The sequence below is a fragment of the Lolium rigidum genome, chromosome 2 (assembly GCF_022539505.1).
Source record: "Lolium rigidum isolate FL_2022 chromosome 2, APGP_CSIRO_Lrig_0.1, whole genome shotgun sequence".
Classification (NCBI taxonomy): Eukaryota; Viridiplantae; Streptophyta; class Magnoliopsida; order Poales; family Poaceae; genus Lolium; species Lolium rigidum.
Genome location: NC_061509.1, coordinates 96,178,649 through 96,197,305, shown reverse-complemented (window position 1 = coordinate 96,197,305; position 18,657 = coordinate 96,178,649). Strand labels below are relative to the sequence as shown.

General features: G+C 47.0%; 1 long non-coding RNA gene across 3 annotated transcripts; it reads left to right on the top strand.

Annotated features, from left to right (window-relative positions):
• Window positions 1-9,041: 9,041 nt before the first annotated feature.
• Window positions 9,042-11,138, top strand: LOC124686954. Of its 3 annotated transcripts, none has more exons than XR_006998028.1 (7): window positions 9,042-9,157; window positions 9,241-9,300; window positions 9,650-9,711; window positions 9,790-9,861; window positions 9,984-10,252; window positions 10,346-10,554; window positions 10,905-11,138. It is a non-coding gene; the product is annotated as an uncharacterized LOC124686954 (long non-coding RNA). The 3 variants fall into 3 exon arrangements; XR_006998027.1 differs by having other exon boundaries at window positions 10,825-11,138; XR_006998026.1 differs by having other exon boundaries at window positions 10,346-11,138.
• Window positions 11,139-18,657: the final 7,519 nt, after the last annotated feature.

Genomic DNA, 18,657 nt, shown 5'->3' with positions numbered 1-18,657 from the left:
GCATGCTACAGTATGCTAAACATCAATAATAGCACCAAAAGGCACCGGCTCTTGCAAACTTGCAAGGATTGCATACTGCAATCAAGTCAGGGCAATACATATGAATACACTTGAATAATTGGCAAGAATAGCATCAAGAACAGAGGCACAGAGAAGCACAAGCACAAGCACAAGTGTGGATACAGTAGCTGTGGCCATGGTAATAGCACAGCAGCAGCAGATGCTTAGCAGTAGAGCAGCAGTAGCTAGCATCCAGGATAGCAGCGAGAAGCCTAGCAGCATGCGCACGATAACTGACAAGCATCGCAACGGCAAGCACGAGCAACGGCGGCTAGTAGAGCAATAGCAGCGGCACGAGATGGTCTCTCCATGAAGGGGAGTAGCCGCATCTCAAGCTAGGAGGAGAAGAAATAGAACACAAAGGAGAAGAAGGAGTGGCGCACTTACCGTGGTCGAGCAGATAGGCACGGCCATGGCGGCCACGGCGGCACACGCCAGAGCGCGGCGGCGCCAAGCCAAGCCAGGCCATGGCGGCACCACGGCACCATCCGCACCACGGCGGCGAAGCCAGTGCGGAGTCCAAGCACCAGGAGCGCCAGGAACGGGAGCGGATCCCGTAACCGTAGCACCAGAAGGGGTCGAGGCCGAGAGCAGCAGGTCGGCCGCGTCAGATCGACGCGAATAGGATTGACCGCCGTCGTGAGGCGCGTCGATTGCGCACCATGGCGGGGGCCAGGTCCGGCGAATCTCGCCGGAATCGAGCGGCGACGGCGGAGGCGACGCGAGTCGCCAGAGCGGGGCTAGGGTTAGGGTTCGGTCGCGCGTGAGAGGGAGAGAGAGAAGTGGGGCTGGTCGAGCCGGACCAGGCCGGTCGGTTCGACCTAACCCATTTGGGTTGCACCGACGAGTGGGCCCAGGGGCAAAAATGACTTTTCACAATTCAATAAAAACATGAAACTTTGAAATTCAATAGAAAATTGATAAAAGCTCTTAAAAATAAATTAAAAATATGAAAAAAGGATCAGCAGAAAATTCTCTATTTAAATAAATTATCAAAGAGAATTTTTGAAGACAATTAAGAATAAGTCCTATTTTGAGGATTTAATTAATGATTTAAATCACACATATTATTTTCAATAATGAAAATAAGTCCATTAATGCTATTGGACTTTCAAAACACCTTGACAATATTTCAAGGTTGTATTTACCCTAAACAGAGTATCTCCAAATCTATCTTAATATTAACCTCTCATAAAATAACAACAACATCGAAAGGGGGGAACAAACCCTAAAACTGGAATCATGCATAATTGCTTCTTTAACCATTGCCCTTATCGAACAATGATGCTATTTTTCAGAACCAGAGGACAAGGGTCAGTCCATACCATCCAACTGCAGAACTTTGCAGTGTTTAGGCAAGTTCATCACTTGCTCATGTCATTTGAGTATTTCTATCAAATTACTTGCAAAGTATTATGGTTATCACTATTGCATAAAAATCAAAACCACTACTTTCATAACTATGAATATGACTATGTGGTGGGCAATGGAACCATGGATTGTGTTGATATGGTGGAGGTTCCATTGCACGGGCTTATATCCATCTAGGATTAAACAACAAATGTCGCCAGTGATTCTTGTGCCGTAATACCCGTGTTAACCATAAGATCCAGAGTGGGACGGAGTAGTCAAAGGTGTTTCCACCTCTCGTTCATCAACGGATGCGCTTTACCGTAGACACTTGTATCTGTCAGGGCAAGCGGTTGGCTGGGGAAGCCTTAAGTCCCCACGGCATAGTCCGTAGACACTTGTCGCTCGAAGTGCAAGCGGTTGGCTAGGGAAGCCTTAAGTCCCCACGGTATTGCGGTCTATGATGGGTTGCAGCTACCGGCGAAGGAGTTTGGTTCGATCCCAAGCTGTCGTCGTGGTCGGGGTCCACCCGTGAGTGGGAATAATGGGACCGGCGAGGACCCAGGGTCGGGGCATGCAACAAAGGGTGGGTGTTCGAGGTAGCGGAGGAACATGATTGGCTAGACCTTATACCGGGCCTCACACCGAGGAAGTGTGGACGGGAAAGCTGCCCGGTTGGCACCAAGGTTAAGATCTCTTATGGGGAAAGCAACACACCTCTGCAGAGTGTAAAGAACGTGACCTGTCACTCCCTGTTCCGGGATAAGGAGCTGCGAACGCGGCCGGAAAGGAGCTCCATGAAGTTCTAGTAAACCGGTGAAGGCCGACGGACATAGCTCTTTGGAATAAAAGCAATCTCTTGAAGAAATGTTTCCCAAAACTTGCATTGGTATTAGACTTTCACGGTCTAATATCGTAGCTAGTGCATTAAACACCTCTTATCTATAATGAACTTGTTGAGTACGCTCGTACTCATACCACTCTTAAATCCCATGCTTAGATTGTGCGAGATCGTACGGAGGAGGACTACGACAACCCTGAAGGAGCCGAGATCATCGGCTATGAAGAACCAGACCTCTCAGGAGGTGTTGAAGGCGTAGACTATCTCATAGTCTATGGAACCGGGGAGGCTTCCGGTGGAGATCAAGCCTAGAAGCACCAAGTAGTAGTTGTAGCCGAGCAGTGGGAACACCTAGTATTTAGCTGCTCGTGGCAATAAATGTATAACCTAGTGAAACTTCTATATTGTAAGTTGAGGTGGGTTCGCCTCGAACCCAGGAGTATCCCTCTTAGGACCCAAGAGGAGCTCCAAGACAATATATGTTTGATGCTTGTAATAATAAGTGAATGAGTTATGGACCCTGCTATGTTCTGTTGTACTACTCTGAGGGATGTAATATTTGCGGAATGGTACTTCGTGAATGTTATATCAACGACTGGCATACTACAACATGCAGTGGTATGCAGGGTCACCACATACACTTACCCCACTGCTATCCTTGCTCTATTTTTCTCATTCACAGGTAGTTGGAGTGGTGAGTCACGTGGAAATATTGCCAAGAGAGGAAGGACTGCCGATCCTCCCCGCCATTCTAGCAGTCGCGTGCCTCCTCAAGCTCATCAGGGTACTGACATTGGCAGCTCAGCTGGGGGTAGAAACAAGTCTCTTGGTGGCAAGAAAAAGGATAAGCATGCCGCCCAACAGGATGATGAAATAGTGCCAAATGTCAATGCTGGGAATGCAAACCGTGTTCAGTGGCAGGAAATGAGGACGGTGAATCCGTATCGCTTTGAGCAACGGACTTACACTCGTGGGGACAAGTTCTTCTGGACCAAGACACAAGCAGCCCTATGGGATGGTTACTATGATTCTCATGAGTTTATGAAGAATGGTGACATTGTCTTGCCCAAGGCCGTCAATTCTGAAGAGCTGGCCTTGCATGAAGCCACAAAGTACCGCTTTGTGGTTGAAACCTTGAAGGGTATGGGCTTGTATGACCTTGTGTGCCTGAAGCCTGATGATCACCAACAGGATCCTACCTTCTGTCCTCTCCTAGTCCGTCAGTTCCACTGCACCGTTTTCTTCCATGATGATGAGGACCGCACCATCACCTGGATGACTGGCAAGGAAAAGTACTCATGCACCTACTCTCAGTTCTGTGCAGCCATGGGTTGTGGTGGTGATAGTGCTCCAGGGTACAAGATTCATTCTCGGTCCAAGCTTACTAAGGGTGACATCTCCTTCTGCTCTCCTGCGAACCCTACTCCTGGACCTCCCACTATCTCCGGGATGTACTACTCATACCTTGTCCTTGCCAAGATGTTCCGTGAAAGCCTCATCAGCAAGTCTGGCGACACAAGTGAAGTCAGGAACTATCACCTCAACCTGATGTACTATTGCCATCCTGACAGGGTAAGGAAGATTGATGGCTGTGATCTTATCCACTGTGAGCTGAAGCGTGCAGTTATGGACCGCATGACTCCCAACTATGCTCAGTATGTTCAGCGGCTCATCAACTACATTGTTCCCGCTCCTCTCAACGTTTTTGGTGAAAAAGTCATCATGGACCCATTCAGGATACCCATTCAGGAGGCCACTCGTCCGGACGTTCCCTCCATGATGCCCTCCACTGAGCGCCGTTCCAAGGAACGCCATGATCATGATGCTAGCTCCAGCTACTCTCGGCGCTCCAAGCATGGTGTTGCTCGCTTCTTCTCCAGCATGTGGCAAATGTGCAAGAACACCAATGATGTTGCACATCAGACCCTTACTATGACCCAGGAGACACGGAGGCGCCAGAATGAGTTCATGGCTTCACGGAACCACCCTGTTCCTCCTTCTGGACCTGAGTTGGAGCCTGTGGTAGCACCTCAGTGGGAGATGCCTCTCCTTACCGATGAGATGATCCAGAACTTCGACTTCTCCGTTTACGCTCATGGTGCCTTTCCTCCTAGGACTGCTCGTGCTCCTACCCCTGCTGATGATGATGGTGATGAGGATGAGGTTGATGCGGCTGCACGCGGAGATGGCGAGAGCTCCTGGTCGACCGGGCATGAGTTCTACTGATGGGTGCGATAGCATCTCTCCTCTTTTCTTCGCCTTTTTGGTGTTCCGATGCCAAAGGGGAGAAGAGAGTAGAGTCTAGGACCACAGGGTTCTTTGATTGCCACAAGCCATGGGAGTTGCTTTATTTGGATTTTATATGGCTTGTGCTTATTTGCTTTGAGTTTTCAAGAACCATTTGCTACTTCCAATAATTCGTGTATGGATGTGTATGGACGACTATTATGTGTGCTACTCTATGTTAGGATGATTATGTGTGCTATGCTTATATATCTTGATATGCACATCTCCATACCATGCTTGTTTCCTAAAGATATTGGGGAGCTTCTCATGTTTCACAAATGGTGCACTTTGCATTCAAACGCAAATTCTCCAAGTGCACACATTATGGGGGAGCTGTCGTAATATCTTATATGGAATCAAGGTTTAGAGCTTATCATAATATCTATTTGTGACTCTAGCTCGGTTTGTCATCGTATACCAAAAGGGGGAGATTGTAAGGGTATTTTACCCTTATCCATTATTTTGGTAACAATGACACCGTGCTAGAGTATTTGGCCTAATATGTTTGTAAGGATAATCTCAGGTATTAGGCAATGAGGCATAAATGGTGTATCAAAGGAACAAGAAGGCTAAAGGAGACCCCCCACTTCAACAACAATCGAAAAGGGGTCTATAGCAGAAATCCGGTCTGCAGCCCGGTCCAACCGGGCCTGCAACCGGCCAGTCCGGCGCACAGCTCGGTCAACCGGTCGCCAACCGGGGCAAGTCTGGCGCACGACCCGGTCGACCGGCCGCCAACCGGACTCCACACGAGAACACAACAAATCCGGTTGCCGACCGGTCAACCGGACTCCACACGAGAACACAACAAATCCGGTTGCCGACCGGTCAACCGGCCTACAGACCGGCGAGTCCGGCGCACGGCCCGGTCGACCGGTCGCCAACCGGCCGCCAACCGGAGGAGCTCCAGGACCAGCAAAGGGCATCCGGTCACTGGCCCGGTCCGACCGGCCTCACCACCGGGCAGTCCGGTCTGTGGCCCGGTCAACCGGGTTTGTCGAGGAAAAAGCTGAGGTGGCAAGTGACCAACGGCCATATTTCGAAGAACACTATAAATAGGCCTTCTCCTACCTCTGAACAGTTAGGCACTACACTACAAGCTGTTCTTGAGCTCTCTCTCTCTCTTACTCCATTGCTAGAAACACCAAAAGCCTCAGATCTACCTCCTCCTCCACCCAAACTCAAATCCCTCCGGGGAATCGTTAGAGGAGGACCCGATCTACTATTCTACCAAGCCAAATCTCATTCCCCCTTGTATTCATCAAGAAGCTTGCTTCCTAGGGTTCCTTGGAAACCCTAGGTGGGCAAGAAGGAGTCCGGAAGCATCCGGGCTGTGGATTTGCTCCGGGCAAGATTGTGAAGGTTTGGAGGCTACCTCAAAGTCTACCACAAGTGAGTGAGCTATTCCTTCGTGGGATAGGCTCCGGAAAATAGGGTGAGCCTTCGTGGCGTGGGGAATCCTTCGTGGAACCTCCACCCCTCCAAACGAGACGTACCTTGTTGCAAAGCAAGGGAACACGGGAATACATCCTCGTCTCCGCGTGCTATCGGTTATCTCTAACCGAACTCCTTACTTGTCATTTAACTGCCTGTGAGAGCCTTCGTGCTCGAGTTAGTTGTATCCTCATATAGGTTGCTTCACCTAGTTTGCATTAGGCTCACCTTTATATTCCGCAAAGCCTAATATTGCAAAGAAAGAATTAAAACTTGTAGAAACCTATTCACCCCCCTCTAGGTTTACCATCTCTATACTTTCACTTCTTCTTCGCAGCCGGCGCCTTCCGCTGCCTCGCGAACGGCGATGTCGCCCCTTTCGTCCCATTGCCCGGCGGCTTCTTGGCCGCTTTCTTCGCCATCTTTTTGGGGGCTGTCGGCGGCGCCATGTGGAGAGGGTAGCGGCGGCGGGTGGACGATGAGTGGACGGCGGGAGGGAGAAACAAATCGGCGGGATAGGAGAAATGAATCAGCGGCGGGATATGTTTTGGGAGGCCTGATGCGCGGCGGTATAGGCGCGATTTGGCGGGAGCGGCGGGATTTGGCGGGAGTGTGAGACGAATTTTCCCTGTGCCGCTGACGGGTCAGGCCCGCGTCGGTTCGCCTCGCTTTTCGGTGTGTCCGGCGTCCCCGGTGCGTCCCCTGTGGGACGGGGACGGGCTCGGGGCGCCGCACACCGTATCGGGGCGCGCCGGACAAAAATGGCCTTTGGGGGACGCGGCTGGAATGCATTTTCTGTCCGGCGCGCCCCAAATCCCTTTGGGGGACGCTTTGGGGGACGCGGCTGGAGATGCTCTAAGAGCATCTCCAGTTGCGTCCCCCAAACCGTCCCCCAAACCGCGCCGGATTGAGCGTTTGGGGGACGTGTTTTGTTCGTGCCGCCTTTGGGGGACGTCGCTCCCCAGCCGCGTCCCCCAAACGCCGCCCCCAAACATTTAAAATACTTTTTTTGATTTTTTATTTCAATTTCCACATACTAATACATAATTTGGAACGTGGTTTACACGAAAACACAGTTTGGAACGTGGTTTTCCACAAACTAATACATAGTTTGAACCATCGTGGACACAAATATAAAATTTTGCAAAGAAACTAAACCTAACTAGGCCGTGCATCGAAGGTTTCCTGTGTTCGCTGCTAAGAAATAACACTCGAGGGCACACCCAGTCACCTAAACTGGAAAATCCAGCGGGAGGATGGTGCCCTTGTTGGTTCTACCGATGAGGCGAACAGGCGGAAACCTCCGTGCACGTGTTCGCTGCGAAGAAAGAACACTCAGTCGTCCTCCTCGTCGGTGCTGTCGCCCTGGTAGTCCCGGTGGCACCTCGTCTCGTCGAAGACCTTGACGCTCATGTCCCTGTCACAGAAGTAGGAGAACAGGAGGATGAAGCCGGCTTGGAGGCTGTGGTGCCGCGCGAACTTCTCCCAGACGATGTTGAGGTACATCTTGCCGCGCGCGTCGTAGATCACGTCGCCGATCCACCGGTAGTAGCTGCACGCAGCCTCCCGCAGATAAATCGTGCGCGGGCGATCGTCGCCGGCGACGTAGTCGGCGAAGGAGTCCGGCAGCCTCTGGATGCCGCGCGGGTCGCCCTTGAGGACGAGGACGAACTCGAACAGCACGTACGGCTCCACGTCCATCTCCGACGATGATGAAGGCGGCGGCGTGGAAGGCGACGGCGAGCGTTGAGCTCTGCCGCGGCCACGACCACGACCACGACCACGGCCGTGAGGTCGGCCTCCGCCTCTACCGGACATAGCGTCGAGTCTTGTTAAGATGGTGGCGGCTAGGGTTTGGGAGAGAGGCGCTAGGGTTAGTGTGTGAGAGGGACGATGAGAGGCGGCCCTTTTATAGGCCGGAGGGAGGCGGGGAGCGGTGGCGCTCATTAACGCCGGCACGCTGAGCTAGGTGCGACGGGACGCGTCGCTGCGTCGCTGCACCGTCGCTGCGTCGCTGCGGGAACTGCACCGTCGCTGCGTCGCTGCGGGAACTGCACCGCCAATAACTTCCGTCGCGAGGTAGGCGACGGTTAGGTTAAAAATTTATTGTGCCGCTGACGAGTCGGCCCCGCCACTCCCCGTCTCGCTTTTCGTTGTGTCCGGCGTCCCCGGTGCGTCCCCTGTGGGACGGGGACGGGCTCGGGGCGCCGGACACCGTATGGGGGCGCGCCGGACAAAAATGGACTTTGAAGGACGCGGCTGGAACGCATTTTCTGTCCGGCGCGCCCCAAAATCCATTTGGAGACGCTTTGGGGGACGCGGCTGAAGATGCTCTAAGACCTCTGCATCTCCGTCAAAACCTGGGCTTCCCTACGACTCGACTCCTATGTCTCAGAATTCAGAGGACACAACGATGTATGCTGGTAAGCTCCATGCACACCGGTCAACATATAGCATCAAAATAATGCCGTGTCAGTACAACATGTTGGCAGATATATGGATTTATCTTTGCGGCGAGAAAGCAGACAACGCCTCCTCTAGATCGGTAGACAAACTGCAAGCAAGTACCCACCACAAAAAGGAAGCCACGTCTCCTGACTGAACATGCGTCAAGCATCTAAAGGTATAAACGATGCCACCCCATGGGGCTCTCAGGTAAATCAAATTTGACTAGCCATTGAATTTTACCTCAACCAATCTGAACCGTTCGTTTTTTCACCACGGTGGTATAAAAAGGAAATCCCACCCAGAAAACCCTAGCCGCACTCATCTTTCTCATCTTCCTCCCGTGGTGCTCGCGAGAGGCGGCTGCCGCCGCTCCGCCTTCCTGGCCGGCCGGCCGCACTTTTCCCCTCCTCCTCAGCTAGAAAAAGAAAAGGGATTGGAGAAGAGGAAAAAGGGGCAGCGACCATCCTAACCCTCCTCTGGCCTTCTCGTCCCGTCCCCTTGCGTCTCCCTCACCCCGCGCTGCCGGTTCCTTCTCCTGCTCATCATCTGCGCCGGTGACGGGCGTCCTTTCCTTCCCCATCGCGTCCACCTCAGCAGCAGCCGCAGTCGGCGGACAGTGTGGGGGATGGCCGCCATCGCTGATAGGAGCGGCAAGTGGCCGCTGCTTCTCGGCTGCGCTCCGTCTCCTCCACCATTCTCTGCTGGTCCCTCTCCTCCCCATCAGCAAGCACGCATTGGGTATGATTTTCTCATCCTTACCTTAGCATCCCATATCCTTCCCTGAACATCATCTATTTTGCTCTCATATTTTGAGGTTGCAGGTGTACACAAGGTGTTTGTGGAAATGTCTGAGTGGAATGATTGCTTCGGAAGATGACGATGTACGTGCATCTTCTTTTTGTTTGAAAGGGCATGCCTTTTACTATGGATCTTGCAATAATGTGGTACTTCACACATTAGATATAGAGCAGTTACATAAATATTAGGTGCTTGAACCATTCTAATCCTATTTCCATGAACAAATGCATGTTGTGGTAAGCCGTATGTGTTCATTTTACTCCTATTTTCAGGCATTGCTTAATTAGATATTGTATGTCGTGTTCTACAGGAACTTTATTGGGTTAAACCCATGTGCCTCCAATTTGGTCTATTTTGTCATCGATCCAAATAGGCCTTTCTCTTTGCATTTTGGTTGCACATTTAATATGATCCCATTTTTTTTTGTTGCAGGTGTGTTCTAAAGGAAGACTATTGAAGTAGAAGAATAGACGTATATCTTGCTGTTTGAGTAGGTAATGGTTGGGACTGACTTTTGAACCATAACATTGTTTATTTTATCTCAATTAGATATGGTGTGTCATGTTTTATAGGAATTTGATGGGGTCAAAATCATGCGCCTCCCACTTTTGTATGTCATGAGTCCAATTGGACACTTTTAAGAAGTCAGCGTCATTCTGTTCGCATCAATTATATATTGCATTCCTGCTTTTTGTTGCACTTTGCCTTCTCTTTTTGAACAATAAATATACTAGCAGCTGATGTATTATCTACATTTTATTTGCAGATTCATTTGTCTCATCTGATACACAAACAGTTGTACATGGACATCTTCATTGGCAGCTGATTTATCTCCTGGCCATCTTCTTCGGTAGCAGCCCGCTCATCTCCACCGCTGCAGTGTCTCTCTGGTTGGATGGAAGATTTTTGGACAAGCAGATATAAATTTGCAGGAAACATCAGATAAGATGTCGTGGTAGTGGTACTCGTCATACAGTTAGTGTTCTTATGCAAAATAAGCTTATTGATGGTCGAAAACCTAGAGCCAGGGTTGAGGTTAGGATTTTAATTTTGTTTGTCAATTGAAAAATATATTGGCATGTGATTTTGTTGCTAGAGTTAATAATTTACCCTCTGCACCTTTTACAGATCACTGGGATATACAGGGCCATGAGTATCAGAACTGAACCAAGCTAGAGGTAGTGAAGTTAATACTCAAGGTAGAGGCGTTAAATCATGCTACGATATTGCCAACAATCTCCTTCAAACAGACATACAAATCTAGGCTTGATATTGAGGACTCTATGGATACTGCCAGCGCCAGAAAGTCTTATGAAGGCCACTTTGTCAGAGTTAAGGTCTGTCTCAATCTCCTCCTACCTCTTGGATGAGACTTTGTGGAAATATTTTAGTATTATATTCTTTTGTGATTGCAGATTGAGAAGTTAAAATAATAATTTATAATGTTGCCTGACATATATGATAGTTTGACAATAACATTGGCTCTGAACATCTTGGAATTGTGTGTGTTAATATGGCCCTCCTCTGCCATGTATTTTCAAGCAATATATTTAGCTTTCCCCTAAGAGGATCATCTCATAAGCTAATAGCTTAACAATAGCGTATAGATTTTTGGTGGCAATGCTTTGAGGCTTCCTTCTGGATGCTAACTTCAGAGGTGACATCGATTAAATCTCAGCTTCTCCAGTACAGCATAAACTATCTCCTCGTGGTATTTACACAAGCGGAAGAGGCAGTTCAACCGTTGGCCTCACTGATTATGTTGCTGCATCTGGTTGCCGGCGAGGTGTGAGCGGCGGCCGCTGCATTTTCGACAGATTGGTCTTGAGGGAATGAGTAGAAAAAAAATCATTTGGTGAGTCATTGGATTGCCTCGGTTTATTTGAGAAGGCCGAAAATAACTCAATTTCCTTTACTTTTTCTTCAAAGGTAATTGCCTTTGTCTATATTCTGTCTCGCTGCTGTTGTCGTTCCTCAGATTGCGCATTTCATGGATTTTGTTTTGCAATGTGGGCTTAGTTTGCAGTCATAATGTTGAGCTGATTGTTTGAGAGATAATATCTATTATTTTAGTCCTATGAAGCAGCAAGTTGCTTCTCTGGATGTTCTCCACATGAATACTATGGGTTTGATTTTAATCATGATATGGATATTCGTTTCAGTTCTGCTATGGTTTGTCGTATAAGAAACAAAAAATATTCTTCAGCCTTTAGTTTGTTCATGTGATTCACAACTCGTTATTACCATGCGTGCATGCTATTTAATATGTGGTCTGAAAATATTTTCTTCTTCTGTTTCTAATGAAATTATGGTTCTATTAGCCAACACATGTTCACCCTTAACAAATCAGGGATAATCTAATGGTCTTCTATATGGTTGCCTTAAATACCAAGCCAAAAAGCTTTTCTTTATTCTCTTTCTGATTTCACTGAATTTCTTTCAGAAGTATTATACCATGATGTGCTCTGATGGATGGACATGGCAAAGAAAAAAGATAGCCTACTTGTTGGTTGGTTCCTATTTGACCTGATTAATTAATTTGTGAATGAGCGAGTTAGGTTGTGAAATATTGTGACCCCACCTCGAGTCTCCAAATGCTTGACATGTCTTTGTTTTGATTCAGGGATCCTGTGCCACCTATCGTCACCGAGCTCCTCTGCATCCACCATGTCCCTCCTCGTCGTGTGTGGTGGCCAGAAGGCCCGCTTTACTCGGAAGCGAGACGAGACAAAGAGGCCAAGCCGTATGTGCCGTTGTCACCCACGTCGAGCACTGCCATAGAGACGGACGAGGAGGGGCCATCGCCGGCATTCTTTCTCCTCGGTTTCCACAACAGGAGCCCCTCAAACGTCACTGAGCAATGGAAGCAACATCTGTTGAGAAGCTAGAGGACTTTTCACTTGATAGCATCCTTACAGGGAGTATCATACTTCTCATACATTGTAATTTTCTTTAGATAGAAAACATTTAGATACGTCTCATACGCAACCAATGTTCACGAATTCAACCTCATACTTTCTTAATGGCCATACCGTAGGCGGATATAGTTGAAACTTGATGAGAATCCACACGACCGAAAACTGTAGGTGTACCAAAGTTTGCATGAGCATGCTAGATTAGTGGGAATTCCAAGTGGCTTTCTATGTGAAAATTGAGGTCAATTATAGTTTGCATTTGGCTGCCTGTATGTTCTGCTTGCAGCATGGGCAATTTGTCCTGCCTATTTTACTTGCTCTAAAACCCGTGCAACTATTCATGGTCTGAAAGGATTACTGCCATTCTTCTGAACTGTTATGGTAAGTAGAGTGGATCCTGTTATCACCAGAATTTGACCGGATCAGAGGTGGGCCGCGATTGGAGATGGGCTTGAAGAATATACATAGAAGGAATACATGAATCGGCCTTGTAGACAAAGTTTGGGCTAGTTTGCCCGTGTATCTGTACCATAGTAGGATACGTGTCGGTTAGATAGAGTTTGGGCTCGTGCTCGGTTGGGATTATTCCCACGTTAGAAAGTCTACGGACTATAAATATGTATCTAGGGTTTATGAAATAAACAACAATCACGTTCACCACAAACCAATCTAGGCGCATCGCCAACTCCCCGTCTCGAGGGTTTCTTCCGGTAAGCACCATGCTGCCTAGATCGCATCTTGCGCTCTAGGCAGCACACGTTTATTCGTCGTTCATGCGTTGCTCGTACTGAAGCCTTTTTGATGGCGAGCAACGTAGTTATCATAGATGTTTTAGGGTTAGCATTGTTCATCATATCATATGCTATCGTCGTGCAACCCTTAGGCATCTAGCCGCCCTTACACCTATCTTGGGTGTAAGGGCGGCACCCCGCTTGATCATTGTCTACTAGATCCGATCCGGTATGATTGCTCCTTGTTCTTCAAGGATTAGTTTAATATCTGCATTGTTAGGCCTTACAAACGGGTCGAAGGATCCAGTGGCGCGTAAGGTGTAGTTTGCTAGCCCTAGACAGGATGTTCCGAGGATCAACTTCGTGTTGGTTTTTAGGCCTTGTCTAGGGTCGGTTTACGATCACCGTGCATGGCCGCCAGGCTCGATCACGAGTAGGATGTTCCGATTATGCGGTGAAAACCCCAAATCGTAGTAGGTCGTTTTAGCTTCATCTTGATCAAGCAGGACCACCATCTGATCGTACACCTCGTACGCATCATGGGTGGATCGGCTCCTTGAGCCGATTCACAGGATAACCTGAGAGCCGATCGAGGCTCGTATTTAACGTTTACGTGTATGCCATGCAGGAAACTAAGCGAGGCATCATCCAACACCTTCCACGACCGGGTATAGGTCAGGTGGCACGCCCTTGCATCAGCATCGGACGTGCGTGCCGAAGGCTTTGCGGGCCGTCGCTCGGAGGGACCAGGGCCAGCCGCAGTCCTGGGAGATTCCCGGCTCTACGGTGTTGCCCGTCGCTGCCCGCCGGTGGGTTTCTGACCGCAACACATTCTGGCACGCCCGGTGGGACAATCTTCGACATCAACCGCATCGCCATCTACATCTGAGATGGCGGAAGGCACTCCGGTCAAGTACGAGGATCTGACCGAGGAGCTCAAGAAGAAGCATGACGAGATCAAAGCAGTCCTCGAAGCCGACCTCATCGGCTCTTTTCACAGAACCCGTTCACATGGCATCAGGTGGAAAGGGTTCTCACCTGAAGGCGCGCTCGATGGAGTGGACCTGTCCACCCCGTCAGAAGAACGCACCAGGTCGCTGCGTCAGGAGCTCAACTTCATGGTGGCTCATTCGCTGCACCGCCATTCTGAGAGCCTGGTGAACACTTTGGAGCGTGTCGCTCTGCGCGTGATCCAGGAAATCATGAGCCATCAGTATTCTGTGTCGGGACCAGCTCGGGGACTTACCAAGGAGAGATGCCACTCCGAGTCCCGTCCACCGCTGCCGTTCGCGTTGGCAGCACCGTAAGTGCCGAGTTCATCGGCATACGTCGTCTACAAGATTGGTGGTGACCCTAGTGACCGATACGTCCAAAACGTATCTACTTTCCCGAACACTTTTGCTATTGTTTTGCCTCTAATTTGTGTATTTTGGATGCAACTAACACGGACTAACGCTGTTTTCAGCAGAACTGCTCTGGTGTCTCGTTTTTGTGCAGAAATCCAACTTTCAGGAAAAACCTCGGGATTTTGACGAAAGGGCCTATTTTCCCAGAATACTGACGGAGCCAGAAGGACAAGTAAGGTGGAGGCCCGAGGGCCCCACACCATAGGGCGGCGCGGCCCAGGGGGGGCCGCGCGGCCATGTGGTGTGGCCCCCTCGGCTGGCCTCCGACGCCCTCCTTCGGACTACTTATTCGCCTCGACCTAAAAACGCAAAGGGAGAAGTCTAAGTCGCCAGAAACCCTCCAGAACGCCGCCACATCGCGAAACTCCGTCTCGGGAGCCAGAAGTCTCCGTTCTGGCACTCCGCCGGGACGGGGAATTGGAGGAGATCATCACCGCCATCACCGCCAACGCCTCTCCATCAACCAACCATGTTTCCCCCATCCATGTGTGAGTAATTCCCCCGCTGTAGGCCGAAGGGGATGGTAGGGATTTGATGAGATTGGTCATGTAATAGCATAAGATTGTTAGGGCATAGTGCCTAGTGTCCGTAGATGGTACTTTTATGATATTGTTGCAACTTGTTATGCTTAATGCTTGTCACTAGGGCCCGAGTGCCATGATCTCAGATCTGAACATGTTATTGATTCATGAAGATATTCGTTGTTTATGATCTTACACCGCAAGTTGTATACACATGTCGCGGTCCGGAACCAATGGCCCCGAAGTGACAGAAATCGGGACAACCGGAGGGAATGGTAGCGATGTGAGGATCACATGTGTTCACGGAGTGTTAATGCTTTGCTTCGGTACTCTATTAAAAGGAGTACCTTAATATCCAGTAGTTTCCCTTGAGGCCCGGCTGCCACCGGCTGGTAGGACAAAAGATGTTGTGCAAGTTTCTCATTGCGAGCACGCACGACTATAATTGGAACACATGCCTATTGATTGATTAGTACTTGGATACCGCTTTATTATTATCTGCAAATGCCCTGGTATGATTGTTACATGAGTTTCTCTCATCCATGCAACGCCCGTCATCCGTCCCCGTGACTACAGTATTTTAATCCTGCTGTTTACTATAATCACTACTGCTGTCTTTGTTACTCTGCTGCTGTTATTTCACTACTGCTACTGCTATAAAACTGTTACTACTCATAAACTCTTGCGAGCAAGTCTGTTTCCAGGTGCAGCTGAATTGACAACTCCGCTGTTAAGGCTTTCAAGTATTCTTTGTCTCCCCTCGTGTCGAATCAATAAATTGGGTTTTACTTCCCTCGAAGACTGGTTGCGATCCCCTATACTTGTGGGTCATCAAGACTATTTTCCGGCGCCGTTGCCGGGGAGCATAGCTTTATTTGGAAGTTCACTTGGATTGATATTGTTCGCTGCAAATTCTCCATCATGGGTAAAACTCGCGATACTAAGGTCGCCATATTACCATCCACTACAAGAAAAGGTACAACTCCGAGTACCTCTCGCTGCTCTTGATTCACCATCCGTGATTGATAAACTTGTTTCACCGCCACATGCTTCAAATGCTGGTACTTCGCTGAATCTGAAAACTCTCATAATATTGATAATATCTCTGCTGTGCTTGATGATAGTGGTTCATTGGGAACTTTTCTAGATGCTACAATTGCTAGGTCTAGGCAAATTGAAAATACTGAAACTCCGATGTTACTACACTCGTTAATTCACCCGAACTTGAATACTCTAGTGATGATCTTGATGAAGATTATGTGGAACTTGATGATGATTTTATTGAAAAATGCAATGCTACTACCGATGCAAGAAAAATTAAAAAGTTGCTTGCGATAACATACTGTTAGATATAAACTGTCTCCTGATCCTAAATTTGCCACATCTCCTATAAACATTAAGGATAAAGACTATGGTTTTTCTCTTGATCTATCTCATATAGCTATTGTTGAGAAAACACCCTTTTGTGGTACTGAAAAAGAAAGTGTTGTTGAACACATGACTGAGTTATCTACTCTGAGTAGCTTGTTTTCTGATGATGTTAAGAAGCGTACTTACTTTGTTGCTAAAATCTTTCCATTCTCATTAAAGGATGACGCTAAAACTTGGTATAATAGTTTGCCACCTAGTTCTATTAAAAGTCCAAAAGAATTGCTTAATGTTTTCTTCCGGAAATACTTTCCTGCTAGTGCTCAACATGCTGCTTTGCAGAGAGTTTATAATTTTGATCAGGGAGATGGAGAGAAATTGCCGGAGGCTTGGGCGAGATTTTGCTCTCTTATTAGAGCTCTGCCTGACCATGATTTGGAAAAGCATGATTTACTTGATATATTTTATAGTGGACTAACCATTGAGTCTAGGGCATACCTGGATAGTTGTGCTTGGTTGTGTTTCAGAAAAGAACTCCAGACGAAGCTGAAGAATTATTGGCTAAAATAGGCCGGAATCATGATGATTGGACTACGCCTGAACCAACTCCAACGCCAATAGTGAAGAAGAGGGGTTTAATTAAATTGAATGATGAAGATATGAGGGAAGCCAAGAAGTCTCTCAAGGAGAAAGGTATTAAATCTGAAGATGTGAAGAATCTACCTCCTATAGAAGATATATGTGAGATAATTCCCCCTTCATCCATGATTCAGGTAAATTCCCTTCAGCGCTTTACTAGGGAAGATATTCCGTATTCAAAACCTCTCGCGCAATGCTTAGATGAGTTTGATAATTATATTGTTAAGCAAGAAAATTTTAATATGAGAGTAGAGAATCATTTAATGGAAAATTCTCAAGCTATTAGTGAATTGCATGATATTGTGGAGAGAACCTCCAATGATGTTAAGATGCTTGTTAAACATTTTCATATGGTTCAAACTCAAATTGATCAACTCACTAAAGTGCAAAATGACTTGCTAGGAAATAATTCTAAAGAAAAACATGCTTATAAAGTAACAACTAGAGGTGGTGTTTCTACCCAGGATCCTCTATATCCCGAAGGACATCCCAAAAGAATTGAACAAGATTCTCAACACATTGAAACTAGTGCTCCATCTAAGAAAAAGAAAAAGAAACATAAGAATGTTGTAGAATCCTCCGAACCTGCTAATCATCCTAATAGTATTTCTATTTCTGATGCTGAAACTGAAAGTGGTAATGAACATGATAAAGATAATGATAAGAATGATACTCCTGATAAAGAAGAGGTTGAAAAAGAACCTGAAAAGCGTGCTAAAAATAAAAAGTATATTAAAGAAGATTTTATTGCTGAGAAACATGGTAATGAAAGAGAACCTTGGGTGCAAAAGCAAATGCCTTTTCCTGCTAAGAAACTAAAATCAAAGGAAGAAGAACACTATAATAAATTTTGTGATTGGATGAAGCCTTTATTCTTGCAAATCCCTTTGATCGATGCTATTAAATTGCCTCCTTATTCAAAGTATATGAAAGATATTGTTACTAACAAAAGGAAAATCCCCAATGAGGAAATTTCCACTATGCTTGCTAATTACTCTTTCAATGGCAAAGTTCCAAAGAAGTTGGGCGACCCAGGTATACCTACTATTCCTTGTTCTATTAAGAATAATTATGTTAAAACTGCTCTATGTGATTTGGGAGCCGGTGTTAGTGTTATGCCTTTTTCTCTTTATAAGAATTTACTTAGATAAGTTGATATCTACTGATATATCTTTGCAAATGGCTGATAAATCTACTGCTATTCCTGTTGGTATATGTGAGGATGTTCCTGTTCAAGTTACTAATAACTGCTTGATATTAACTGATTTTGTTGTGTTGGAAATGCCTGAAGATGATAATATGTCTATTATTCTTGGGAGACCTTTTCTTAACACCGCAGGGGCTGTTATTGATTGCAATAAAGGAAAGGTTACTTTCAATGTTGATGATAAGGAACACACCGTCTATTTCCCCAAGAGGATTGAAAAAGCGTGTGGAGTTAATACTATTTCTAATGTGAGAACTATCAAAGTGGGAACTATTGATTGTCCTATATATGAGCCTAAAGAAGAATATCAAACTCTTGTGATTGGATCCATATCAATACAATTCAAGGTAACATGATTGATTTGAGGTTTATTTCTTCATATGCTATGATTTATTTGGTGGCAAGACTTGATCAACCTTGTTAACAAATACATTTTATATGCATAGAGGAGGCAAACAACATCTCTTTCTTCCTCCACTTGCTTTAGTTGCTGTAGCACTTTTAATTTGCAAAGTTCCTTAGTTGATTAGAGATTTCAAAAAAAAATTCCTGGTCAGTAATAATAAACTTAATACCCAGAAATGTGCATTTTTCAAAGTTTTCAAAAATTCGCGAAAATTACACCATTGGTCCTATTTTTCGACGAGGCACCT